Consider the following 13,687-nt stretch of genomic DNA (forward strand, 5'->3'; position numbering starts at 1 on the left):
CTGCCATGGTTGACTGTATCAAAGATTGCTGACAGGTCAAGGAGGATAAGACTAGAGTTCTGGTTGAATTTTGGCTAAAAAGAGCTTTACAGGGCACTCTGCTCACCACTAGGGGAGTTCATGTTGCCCACAGCTGGGAATTTGTTCTGCAAATCTGATGCTTCTTTCTGTGGGTGCTCACTCCATATCTTTCTCTGGATTTGAGTGCTCCTTCTTGGCCTGGCCCTCCAGCCGGATAACTGTAGTTTTCCCTTTAAGGTTACATATGCACTAAAATGTCTCTATAAGCTGTTCTAAACAGTCTTCCAGTTCACTGCTGCTTACTGGTGCCACTTCTCCAGGGACTTGCAGGGCCTGCCCTCTTCATTGGGTTGCAGTGCAGGAAACCTAAAACCACCTGCTAAGGTCTGTGTTGTACCACACTTTGCTGCTGTTTCCATCAACTGCTTTCTACATTTCCTCAATCAGCTATCTTGTCTACCACACTCCTTGGGGCCAAGCGCCTTGATCCTTGAAAGCATGACTGGAAAGCTCTTCAATACAGTTCCATTCTGTCCTCAGCTACCTGGCCTTATACATACCCCTCTTTTCCTGTCCAGGTGAGCTTGATTCTTTACTTAGTCTTTATTGCTCCTTGGCTGCTCTTCCAGGTGCACCTTTGTCAGCTAATTGGCCTCTCTAACCACCTTAATCCCTCTAGGGTTGGTGTAGGAGTGACTACCCCCTCACAATATGGTTAAAGACTTTGAGCAGAGTTCCAGCTGAGTAAAAGGACCAAAGCCACACTGAAGATGATGTAGAATGGAACTGAAGGAGAGGAACTTCAGACTGCACATTGAGTAGGCTTAGAAAGGAAGGAAAGAGAATTGGAAAGGAAAGTTGGGTCAAGGGTAGTTTGTTGTTTAGTATTTCAGATGGGAGATAGTAAAGCAGGTTTATATTGTAGGGGAAAAAGCTGGAAAAGTGAGGGTAAGGAAAAGAGTAAGAGGGAATGAGAATGAATGCCAGGAAGATCAGGAGGTTGGCTGTAGTCACTTAGACAAAAGGAGTGGTTAGAGGAAATGAGAAGTTTCTATATCTGTGATGGGGAGAAAGAAAAATCATAGGAAGGGTAAATGAGCTGAGTGGAGGGGAAAGTTTGTGTCCTATTTGTCAGTTCTGTAAATATATATCAACATCACCTCTGCATGGAAAGAAGTGAAGACGGGAGGAGGGAAGGGTTTAAGAAGTGAGTCATAGATGGCAAAAAGGCAGATGAGATCGCCCAAGTGAGATTCAGTTAAATTGGAGAAATAGAGGGTTTTTTATCTGGGCAGATGGGAGAATGGAATTGTAATGTAGAAAGACTCTCGGGTCACAGGACCCAGTACCGCAGCACAAGAGCAGGAGTAGCAGACACATATGTTGCAAACAGGCCAGGACAGGGAGTTGGCAAAGTAGACCTTGCAATGGGAGAGAAGGGCAAAAGACTCAGCAGTAGATTAGAACAGAGAGAATCAATAGTACCAAAGGACAAGAGGTCAGGAAGGAGCAGGTAGAGAGCAGACAAGAAGTCGTCAACACTAATGGCTGGGAAGTCAAAGACAGCTGAGTACTGGATTAGAGGGAGGAGGCTGGTGGGCAGTGCTGAGCGAGACCAAAGGGCAGTCAGAGAGCGGAAACATGGGGCAAGAAGTCACAGAGCGAGATCAGTGCTCAATGAGTACATGGCTCTTTTGGCGAGTGGGAAAATGGAACCAGGGCCATAGGTCAAAAGAAGAGGTGAAAGGGAGACAACACCTTGCTAAGGGAGTGGTTGAGTATTCAAAATAGAACAGGGATCAGCAACCTTTCCAAGGCGGAGTGCTGAAATTTGACCTTTTGACCTCTGTGAATGGTCTGAGTGCCAGTGATACTCTTTAGTGTCACTTATAGTCCTACTTAAACAGCTTCATTATTAAAGTAAGGCACAGAGCTTTCCTATTCAGGTGGTGGCCGGCAGCATTAGCTGTTCTTTTGTTAATCCACAGGCAGCCTGGGTTTGTACAAGCTGCTGGCTGCATGTGGGAGGAGGGGCAGGGCTGAGCTCCCACTTGTGTACCAATGAAAATTGGCTCGCATGCCATATTTGGCACCCATGCCAGGGTTTGCTGACCCCTGACACAGAGGCTGAAATTGCCAAAAACGAGCATGGGAGACTGAGAGGGGGAGAGACAGCCAGGAGTCCAAAGTAGAGAGTAAAGCTGAGGAGGCATGGGGGGGTGTGGGGGCAGGAGGGCTTGGGGCAGGGTGGGTGGGTGGTAGATGACAACACCAGGGGGGAGAAGAGTGAAGGTTCAGATGCTCTGCTGTTCCAAAGTGTGGAGGCGAGAGGGAGAGAGGAGCGAGGGAAAGGTTGGAAGTGACAGGAATGGGTGAGGAAACCCAACATCCCCACCATGGTCTGATCCAGAGCAGCATGAGGGGAAAGAAGATTTGATAACGTCTCTAACTGGTTGACAGCAAAGCTTCCTGCATTCATTGGCTAATCACATTTGCCACACCCTGTCTGCCACAGTGCTTGGTAAGGCAGCCAAATTTGTTTCCTGCCATGCAAGCCCACCTGGAAGCAGTAATAGCTATGCTCATGTGCTACCTGTATGAAACCCCAAGACTGGAAGAACCAGCCCCTTCACATTAGTACTTGCCTGACTACTCAATTAAGGTAGTAAAACTCTAAGAAGTTTCAGTGATAGCAGTTTCCCCACTGACAAACATTAGCTGCGTATTGCTACATGGTACTGTGCCCAAGGCTAATGCAGAGGTAGTGTTTCATTAAATCCCAACAATTTTGAACAAATAGCTTATTTCAAAGCTCCAGAAGACTGTATTTAAAGTTTTATTAATTGCAGCCAGCTTCTGGCTGGGCTGGTCTAGCAATTTGTTGCTTTGCCTGTGGTTACTCTGGCATGTCAAAACTTGCTATATTCAGGTGTGGGCCAACAAAAACCCACCACATTTTTTTAAAAATGAACCCAATGGCTTCTGCAGTCTGAAGGAGAGCTTCCAGTCCTGCCTCCACCTCTTCATTTTAACATATCTCATCCTTTGGACTCATAGCAAAGAAATTACAAAAGGAGAAGGCCAGTGGGAGCAGTGGGGGGCACTGGCTGCCAACCAGTGCAGCATGGCACAGAGCCATCTGCCCTCCCTCAGGAACTGTGCCTCAATCCCCTGCCCCAGCCCATGTCCCCAACCTACCCCTTCTGCAGCCCACTCCTGCACTGTCCCTCCCACATCCTGTATCCCCACCCCACTCCCACCCAGATTTTGCACCACCACCCACATGCCACTCCTGCACTCTCCTTCTGCCCAGGTGCCAAGCCCCGTCTACACCTCCTATCATGCAGACCCTGCACCCCACTCCACTCCTGTACCCTAACCCTGGACCAGACCCTGCGCCAGACCCTGCATCCCCACCCACAGCTACCTCCCCAGAAGCCCTTGTCACAGACTGAACCACTCATTTTTGGCCCCACCCCAGGACCCACAAAATCTACAAGCTTCTGGCCTCCCAAAGAGTGAATTCAGCCCTGGGAGAAGACCCAGAGCCTTTTGTGTCACCCCTCCCCAAGCTTGTGTGTGAAGGGAACCCTCCTGTCCCAAGCTGCATGAGTGAGGTCAGGGTCCATCTTTTTTTCCCCCTCCTAGATGGGGGATATATCTATGAAGATTTTGCACCTCACTTGCTTGTAGGCTCCACTGATTTTAATGTGGGTCAGTGGCCCCGACCAAAAAAAAGGTTTTCCATCTGTGACTTAATGGGGTGCACTCACCTCTCACAGGCACCCCCGGGCCAAGTGCAACTGCCTGCACTTCCTCCCCACTTTGTGGCCAGTCTTCAGTCATCCAGTCCTCTAGCTGAATGACACACAGTCTGGATATAAGACAGATCAAACCTCTACTAGGAAGTAAATCTGCGATAAGGAGCTTATCTCTGCATTCTCTGTACCCATGACTCTCATGCCAGGAATCAGGCCTGATCAGGATGATAGAAAATCAAATCAGGTGAGCAGAAGACCCCCAGAACAGAGCAGGACCCGGTTGGTCAGACAACTTCCTGCTGTTACTGCTGCCTCACGCCCCTCTGGGGGCAGGTGACAAGGCATTGGGTTAGGGAGTGCGATATGACAGTACCATAAGAAATTTCAGTGCAGAGGGTGGATTTGTGAGGGGTGCAGGATGTGGTCGGGTGTCTCTACTGGAACAGTGCTCAGATGTCTAATCTGCTCCCTTTGATGTTAATCACATGGCTGCATGCATGTGCTCTCTTTGGCTAACAGTGTAGACTCCGCTGTTAGCCAACATGGCAGACCTAGGAGAGCCCCCAAAACCACAAATCAGGTGAGGTATGAAGGCATTGGAGCCAGGTTTATTGTCGTTGACGTATGGTCTCCAACACCCTCATGAGTCTCCAATATGACTCAACAGTTTACACTGGTACATGCACACGCGTGACGATGGACGCGACTCAGCTGATGGCAAGGGGGTGTCTGTCATCCCCTAGGTTGCTCGACGCAGCCCCTGTTACACACACTTTTATACACAGGTATAAACAAGTTACATATCCAGGTACAACCCCCTTATTGTAATATATTAAGGGATGGTGATGTAACTAGATCTACCCATTAACTTGGGGGATAATGGTGGTACCATCAAAACAACACTATATATCATGCTGTCATTACAACCTGCTCCTGAACTTGTACCTGGTGATAAGCTGTTATCTATGGGGAGGGTATAGACAAAACAGCACTTCAAAGAGAAGACAGAAAAGGAAGCAAACTTACCTAAGTTACACAGAAAATAAACAAAGATGCAACTTCAGTCCACACTTTCAAATTAGTTAAAATCTCAGTTCTTTAAGCTGTTTACTACCACCCTCTGGCTATTAAGTGGGATCTACTTTTCATAGGGTATCTCAATGTCTTTAACTCCAATAGTCTGCACTTTTCCTTTTGCTGGGCTATGGTTGTGAAAACAACTGGCTTGGGAAATGCTACTCCCTGCATGATTGCCTCACCACGCTGATATGAGGTGTAATTGATGTGGCCCCATACAGTGAGCATAAGTTTTCTATATGCATAATTCATAAACTGTATATCTCATAATGAGCATCAAGCTCACAAAACTGTAACCTTTCATAAAAGTCCTTACTTAGTGTATTTTATAATAGTCAGCCTGTATGCAGTCATTTGATTTGACTGCTTATTTTTTGGGTAAAGCTTGTGATCTCCCTTTTGTTTGTTAAACACACCTTGTGAGTCTGAAGCTGGAATTTTGGCCACGGACCAAGACACAGGGTTCAAGTCTGCTCCCGCTTTTCTGGATGAGGTGTTGACTATCTTGTTCTGCAACCCCTCAGCGTGTTTCATTTCCATATCATAATCCTTCAAAGCCGTGTTGCAGCATAGCAAGGTGGAGTAGGTTCCTTTTGATCTATGAAGCCATACTAATGGTGAGTGGTCTGTAAACAAGCTAACCCTTCCACTGAACAGGTAGGGTCTGAGTTGTTTCACAGCCCACAGAACAACATAATGTTCCTTTCCTATTATAGAATAATGGTGTTTAATGGGATAGAGGGTTGTGGTGTTTTGTTTTTTTTTTGCTGAGAGAGGCCATGGGGTGTTTCTTGTTATCTTATTCCATCCCTCTCAGATTTAATTACATCTCAAATCCTCACCCTTGTTTTACAGATTAAGAGACATCTTTCCCCTTCTTGACAGCTATATTCTCACCTGCTCCCCACCCCCACAGTAGTTGCTTCCCATTGTTTACTGGATATTGTAAATCTATCCATGCTTTTATCACCCCCGTTTTTCCTCATTGGAGGGCAACTCTGTCACACAGCGCATACCAGCCTTACCTAGTTGCTTTGATTCTAGTGGCATTCCGGCTCATCAGCTAAGCACTTCTGAGTTGTACGAGTGTCTTAAAACACCCAGCTGTCTGCCTTGCTCCAGGCAGAGTTCTGGTCCTCAGCATTTCCTAGTTGTACTGGTGTATGTCTGCTCCCAGAAGATTATGGGTCATAGCACCTTTAGTTGTGCCACAGACATACTCATCAGGGTAGACGGAGTTGACTCCAGTGAGTCTGGCCTTGCCAGGTGTGTATCTGAAACCAGTAGGGTTTAACCCTAGTACATTATTTCAGAAAATAACAGCCAACCTCCTATGCTTTATGAAAATTGGCTTACAAATATGCATAATTTGAAGATGCTTTAAGCAAAATGCAGCTTGTAACATTTTTAAAGTTATGATTGGCTAAACATTTATATTCTCTTTTGTGCATATATCATTCTTGTAGTTAGCCATATGAAGTGTAGATATGTCCATAGTTCTAAATGTGCTAATAAAAGCCATTACTGAGACTCTGGAACCTTAATGGACCAGTGCTCAAGGTAACAATTTGTACATGGTTTTGTGTTTCCTGAAAGCCAGGGGGTCCAACAATCATGGCCCACAGACCAGCCCCAATCAGAGCTGTTACTCAATCCAGTCCAGGAGTACTGGCAGGCTGTGTGTGTGGGGAGGGGGGCAGGGATGTTGTACATCATGGTCTCCCACACCTTGCCCTTTAATGCCACTGCCCACCCTGATATAGTGTCCCATCCCCCAGGGATGCAGCCTCAGTTATTACAGGAGGGAGTCTGGCATGGGGAGTGAGGGGCAGCAGTGATCAGGCCTCTCTGCATTCCCTACAGGAGTGGGACCTGCAGGAATGTGGAGCACGCTTGGCAAGCACACTCACTCTGCTTCCCCATGGCTCCTGCAACTGCAGGGACTATGGAGGTGGGGGAGGGTGGTGACCGCTGCTGATGCTGCTGCCCTGCACCAGGACCCCCATAATCCCTGAGGCTGTGTCCCTGGGCCTAGTGCAATGGCAGAAAGGGGCAGGCCTTCAGGGACAGTAATAGACAACCCCCACCCCTATTTCTCTTAGGCCAGATTGTGCAACTGCTCCAGCCAGGAATGGCCAACAGGCTGTGAGTTTGAAACCCCTGCTGTAAAATGGATTGTGGTTGGTCATGCCAGGACACACATCCAAGTTACCTAATGCTGGAACACTGTAACCCACTTTGGATCATGAACTTTTCCACTCAAGTTGAGAAAAAATTGAACTGAATGCAAAGAATTCTTGCCTTGGGTACGAGGAATATAAAGAGGGGAAACCAAACAATAGTAGTAGTGGCCCAGAGCCAGCAGATCCCCACTCGCCACCCAAGATGACTGCTGGAAACATCTAAGACTGGAGAGGGGAAGGACTGGGCCCCAGCTAGGAGGCTGCCTAGCTTGTGAAAGAGAGGTATAGAACAACTAATAGGGTAAGAATGTTCATGCAGCACGTTTCTTAGTGTATAAGGATTAGCTGGTTCGTTTTGTTTATTTTGGTTTAGTAACTTCCTTTGATCTGTCTGTTTTCACTTTCAATCACTTAAATACTTTTATTATAGTTAACTAGCTGATGTACCTGGCATTGCTTGGTCCTTTAACTGAAATACTTTTGAAAAATAAAGTAAAGTATTAAATGAAAAATGTACATGCTTTTTTTTTCTATGACAGTATTTTTCAAAAATGAAGGCTGGTGTGAGGAGGGAAGTGGGTGGGTGGCTTAGGGCAGAGAGGTGGGAGAGCTCAAGGCAGGTTGGAGGTGCAGAAGTTAGGGCAGGGGTCTCAGGAAAGAGGGCTGGGAGCAGGTGAGTGTGATCTGCTGTGACAGCTCCTCCCAGAGGACCAGGGCAGTTCTCCCTGACCAGTGGCTCCTCCTGGGGAGGGGACCGAACTGTGTGCTTGTTGGGTGGGGGCTGGGACTCCGCAGAGTGGCCCTAGCCTGCAGGAGGGCTAGCTCAGTGGTTTGAGTATTAGCTTGCTAAACCTAGAGCTGTGAGTTCAGCTCTTCAGGGGGCCATTTACAGATCTGGGGTAGATAGATTAGAAAAAGGATATGGCTGGTCCTGCCAAAAGGGCAGGAGACTGAGCTAGACAACCTTCTGAGGTCCCTTCCAGCTCTATGAGAGGTGCATGTTTATTAGGTGTGTATTTCCATATATTATGATATGCTGTCCTTGTCAGTGCTCTTTCTTGGCTATGCTAACTACCCCTTTGGACACCCAACAGCACATGCTCAAAGAAAAGATCCCCTTTGCTTTGTCCCCAAATACTTGTCTATTTCTTGGTATTCTCCTTAAAAGATAGTTACAGAGATTAAGGCTAGTATAAAGTGCCAGATCATTTAGTCCAGAGGTAGGCAATCAAAAGAGCAATTCTTTTTTCAAATTTGGTAAAAAAAACTCTAATTCAAGACCTGCAATGCGTGTGAATATGAGATGATTCTTAATAAGTGTCAGACCATAATTTTTGTAACACCTACTTTAAGAACAGTGCACATACATATCCCACAATGCACAACTTATATTAAAGGGGGAGATACCCAACGTTTCGAGATCACACATAGTTTGCTTTTGAGATATGAGTTGTTCATAGTTGGGCTTTTAGATGTTTACTGAGATATCCATCAAATAATCAGGAGAACTTTTTTTTTCTTTAATTTGCAATTACGGCAGCATGAGCCACAACCAAGTCCTTAAAAAGCTGCTTATTTTATTTAGTGTTTGCATGTTCACTGAGCCCACCAATTTCATTCTTAGGGACTAAGTAGAGCTGAGCCCACCCTTGAATTTGGTTAGCAGAAATTTCTTGACAATAGGCATCATGGTTTGATCTATGCCGCAGCCTGGATTCTCTCAGACACCTCACCAGTACTGGGCTGGAATTGATTTAAGAAGGACTGATTTATGATAAGGCAGGTTGAAAATGGGTAGGTGAGCCATAGGGTGTGGGAAAAACTGATGTTAAGCACGAGTCTTCCTACCACAAGGATTTTGCTGTCACATTGTGGCAGCCTTAACCAGGGTGGCTGTCATGATGAAAGAGGGTGGCTGAACAAGGGCAAGCTTGGTTTCGCGCATGCTTTCTCACGCTTCTTCCCAGCTCCAGTCTCCTTACTGCTGTAAGGGGGGAGCACTGGGGCTCAGAAGAGAAAGCAGGATTGTTCATAGGCATACACAGCGAACCCAGCTGCATATGGCACCCCAAATTAAGTAGTGCCCTATGCGGTGTAGGCCTAGTGCTGGTTGACTCAAACACCCCCAAGGCATCCCACTTTCACCTGTTCCCTCACCAGTCTCTTTACCCTATTCCTGCCCCCACACCTCTGAGCACAGCCTCCCCCCCTCAGCAAAGAGTTGCTGCCCTGCTCCCTGGCAGGGGATGGGGGTGCAGGTGCTCAGGCTGGGTAGGGCACCAGCAGTCTCAAGTCGTGCCCACAGAGATGCAATGGTTGGAGGGGTTTTGTGCATTGTTGAGCTGCATGTTAATAAAATTCAGCATGTGCTGACTCTATATTGGCACACACTACTCTAGATGGAAGTGAATCAACATTCTTACTGCACCTCTCGTCCCTACCAAGCATACTCCGAGGAAGCTAATGGTCCTTCTAACAAACCAAATTTTGCCAGCTTCTATGGGGAGAATCCTACTGGTGCTGTTTCCAGCAATCAAAACCTGTGCAATCTTGCTATTTCTGTACCAGCAGACCTGCACTCTGAGTCTTATGACTCAACATCGAGGGTTTGGTCACACCCAAGTGCCATCTGATCTGTGCTTTTCCTTTATCCTAATTAGACAACAATATTACAGTTTACAGGGAACTTACCTTGCATAAGTTGAGACTAGAAAGTAGGAGCATGTGCCAGTACCCCAGGGCCCCAAACTGTCCAGCAAATGACTGAGATAATCTTGGTAAGTAACATACATTTACATACTGCAGAAGAAACTATAAAAAAAACATGGTCATGCTGAGCTGTGAGAAAATTCTTTCAACAATCTCATCCACCACCTGGGCTATCAGACCTTAACTCGTGAATGTTGCCCAAACACCTGACTTGGAGTGATAGCGAGGGTGTGGGGTCCAAGGCATGTCAGTGCTCTGGCTCGCTGGGTCCAATGTCCCATCTCCAGCCAGAGCCATACATGCTGCTTCAGATGAAGGCAGTTACAAAGACCATGTGGGAGGCTGCCATCTCTTGCAGCTATTTACAAGTTTGCCCATAGGGCTTCTATAAAAGGAGATGGGGAGCTGCAGTTATGGCCATGTGAAGCAGAGGAACTGCAGAGGCAGCTACTTATATGGGCCTATAGTGCCTGGGCTCCACCAATGTTTGGGAATGAATCTCTCCCCAGACCCCACCTGTTGCCCCAATATTTCTCGCTACCCGCCTGGCCCCTCCACATCCTCAGAGTATCCCTGCTTGTCCTGGGCTGCAGGCAGCTCCACAGCATGTTCCCTCACCTGCTGCTGTGGGCTATAAGGGAGCAGTGCCAGGAGCAAGCTAGAGTGGCTGCTGTGCCTGCAGGGAGAGGAGGTGCACGGCAACTCCTCTGTGTGGGGCTTGCCGCTGTTATGATCTCCTAAACAGCAGCCTGAGAGGGCTTGAGTGACCGCTGTGCCATAGAGAGGATGGGGAAAGGCCGCTCCCAAAGCTGACTTCTGCTAGTAGGAAGAGTGCTGGGGGAGGAGTGTCATCCTTGGCCCCTGCCCAGGCCAGCCTGCCAGTTGCACCCCGAAATCCTCATACCCTGGCCCTGTCCAGAGCCCACTCGCCAAACCCCCTCCAGCGCCCAAACTCAAGATCAGAGTCTGAACCTCACAACTCTGCCCCCCCCCCAACCCCTCCACCTTAGGCAGGTGGGGGAGGGCTGGGACCTATTCTGGGCACCACCCAAACCCACACAGCCCTGGGGCCGAGGCGGGATGGGTAGCGCCTGGGAGCAGCGAAGAACAGGGCGAGCAGCCAGAGGGCGCCGGAGTGGCTGCCTCAGGGTGTCCTGAACCAGCCGCTTGCTCCGCCTGGAACCTGCCCCACACCCAAGGAGGCCGCGCCCGGCTCCCGGTCCGGGAGGGAAGCAGGGGAGGGCGCTGGCTCAGCAGGGTCCAGCCCCGCGCTGCCGCCGCTCACAAGTGGGCGTGGGGAAGGTGACTCAGGGCTCCCGCTCCCGCTCCCCTCCCCGGCACTGGGGAGCGTGTGAGCGACCGCGCCGCTGCCACTCGCGCACTGGAGGGCGGGCTGGCAGGTGCGGTCCGGTCCGGTCCCGTCCCGTCCGGTCCGCGCTCGGCTCTCGTGGCTGGTGAGTGGCCGGGCCAGCGCCTGCGGGCAACTTCCCGGCAACTTTCGGGCCGGAGAGCGAGCTTGGGCCGCCGGGAACGTGGCTCCAGTTACCTGCGGGGCGGGCTGGCGCCCACGGGAGCGGAGCTGGGGCGGCGGCCGGTAGGAAGGGGCATACTAGGGGCGGCAGAAGGGACGCGGGGAGCTGAGCGCTGCAGTGGCGGTGGGGCGGGGAGTTAGGGGCCGCAGCACGGGAGGTGCGGGGGGAGGAAGGTGTTGGAGGGGCTCCAGCGGGGTGGGGGAGGCGGAGGAGAAGTTAGGCGCTGCAGTGGGTGGGAGAGGAGGGGTCGGGTCTGCCGCGGGGGGGGGGGGGGCGGGAGGAGGGGAGCCGGGCGCTGCCGCGGGGGGGGGGCGGGAGGAGGGGAGCCGGGCGCTGTGGGCGGAGGGGGGGGGAGGGAGGAGGGGAGCTGGGCGCTGCCGTGGCAGAGGGGAGGAGGGGAGCCGGGCGCTGCCGTGGCGGCGGGGGGGAGAAGGGGAGCCGGGCGCTGCAGCGGCCTGGCAGGTGGCTGGGGGAAGAACGCTGCTCAGGTCCCGGCCCCCTCTGTTACAGCGGCTCCGGCTGGGTGAAGCCCACGTCCGGCTCGGGGCGGGGGCGCTGGAGTCGCGCGTTGCCTGGGTCCCGCTCTAACCAATGCCTGCTCGCCGGCTCGTGGGGACCCGAGGTGTGCCCGCCCTGGGCTGCCCTCCACAGCCGCGGCAGCACCAGCCCTCCCGGGCAGCGCGCGGCGCGCTCGTGTGGCCGGCCGGGAGAGACGGACCCGCTGAGGAGTGTCCGCACAGCTTTTCTCCAGCGACTCCTGCCCCGGCTGTTGCGCTCCACGAGCGGGTGTAAGGCGTGGGGTGGGCGCGATAAAACCCGTCAGCTACGCCGCCCGTCCCTGCCGAGCGAGTCACGCCGAGGGTGGGAGTGGGGACGGAACACCTTTGTGTTGTGCAAGAGGCTGGTGGCGGCTTTATCAGCCGGGAAAAAGGCGTCTGGCTTCTGCGTGCTCCACGCCTCGGAGGGAGACACTCGGCGGCTGGACGGGAGATCCCAGGCTCCCGCTTTTCCCGTAACATGGGGAGGGGAGGCTGAGGGGGGTGGACCATGGGGAGCCTGAACACGGATTTGCTCTAGACTTTATGTGGCCTTAGAATCATAGAACACTAGGACTGGAAGGGACCTCAGGGGGTCGTGGAGTCCAGTTCCGTGCCCCCTTGGCAGGACCAAACACCATCTACACCACCCGGATAGGTGTCTGTCAAACCTGCTCTTAAATATCTCCAGCAATGAAGATTCCACAACCTCCCTAGGTAACTTATTCCCGAGTTTAACCAGCCTAACAGGAAGCTTTTTCCTAATGTCTAATCCAAACCTCCTTTGCTGCAGTTTAAGCCCATTGTTCTTTGTCCTGTCCTCAGAGGCCAAGGAGAACAATTTTTCCCTCCTAACCCTCCCTTTGAGGTTCTTGAAAACTGCTATCATGATTTTTTGTTCATGTGTGTGTTTGCCCCAGATGGCCCCCTCCAGGGCTAAACTTACAACCCTCTGTTTAACTAGCTAATGCTCAAACCACTGTTATCCCTCCCCCACTAAAATCCAGAGAACTAATGCCCTGACCCATAGATACAAAATGTGTGCGTGTGTGTGTGTGATTGGGTGGGGGAGCAACAGGAATGAAGTCAATCCCTATGCCCTTCCCATGTGTAGGAAGTGCGGGACTGCTGGGATCCTTACCTTGAACTTTGCTCGGTACTGTTAACTTATATATCAGTCTCTAGGGTTAGTTGGTGCCTGATAAATAACCTTGGACAAATGGCTGTGCTTCTTTCCACTGTACTGCCCACACTAACTACTTTAGGGCTGAAAAATGCACTTGATACTGGGCTGAGGCCTTTATCTATTGTTCAGTTCAGACTTCTCTACATGGAGAAGTTGAAATGAATTAACTACAGGGGTGATATTAATTGGCATAAATTAAAGTAAAACAGCCTTAATCCAAGGAAAATCAAGGCTGTCACTATACTTAAACCATTACAAAGACACACCTGTACTGCTTCAGCTTAGACCCTACAGTAGGAGGGGTTCTCCCTTTGGAGTATCCAAGAGGTGGTAGCTAGGTTGATGGAACAATCCCTTTGTTGACCTCAGGGTGTCAGGAGGAGGACTTGGATTCATGGGTGGCTTGTGCCAAGGCCCTGCCCATTCTGCATGTGTGGGAACCTAGAGCTCCAACCCCACCTCCTCAGCCCCAGGCTGGCTAATGCTCATAGCTTTGCCACCCCTGGAGAGTGGGACTGGAAAGCAGACAGCACCACTGCAGCCTTCCGGGCCTTGGGAAGGCAGGCCTTGTGGCCCTAGCTCCTGAAGTGGGGCCTTCAGGATGGAGAGTGAGTGGGGCCATGCCTTGCTGTTCCGGGAAGCTCACCATCACCCATTCTTACATTGATTTAATTGCACCTCT

The 13,687-nt window shown here is 50.6% G+C and overlaps 1 protein-coding gene across 3 annotated transcripts in view; it reads left to right on the forward strand.

Moving 5' to 3' along the window:
- The first annotated feature begins 11,065 nt into the window (after positions 1 to 11,065).
- ELOVL7 (ELOVL fatty acid elongase 7) overlaps positions 11,066 to 13,687 on the forward strand; it is a 60,419-nt gene continuing 57,797 nt past the window's right edge. For 2 of the 3 annotated variants that reach the window (XM_074994275.1, XM_074994277.1), the window contains exon 1: positions 11,066 to 11,205. The gene's annotated coding sequence lies outside the window, so the exon portion shown is untranslated. Of the gene's footprint in view, positions 11,206 to 12,451; positions 12,537 to 13,687 lie in introns of those variants that run through there. The other variant, XM_074994276.1, reaches the window with a different exon arrangement.

The sequence above is a fragment of the Carettochelys insculpta genome, chromosome 5, assembly GCF_033958435.1.
Source record: "Carettochelys insculpta isolate YL-2023 chromosome 5, ASM3395843v1, whole genome shotgun sequence".
Classification (NCBI taxonomy): Eukaryota; Metazoa; Chordata; order Testudines; family Carettochelyidae; genus Carettochelys; species Carettochelys insculpta.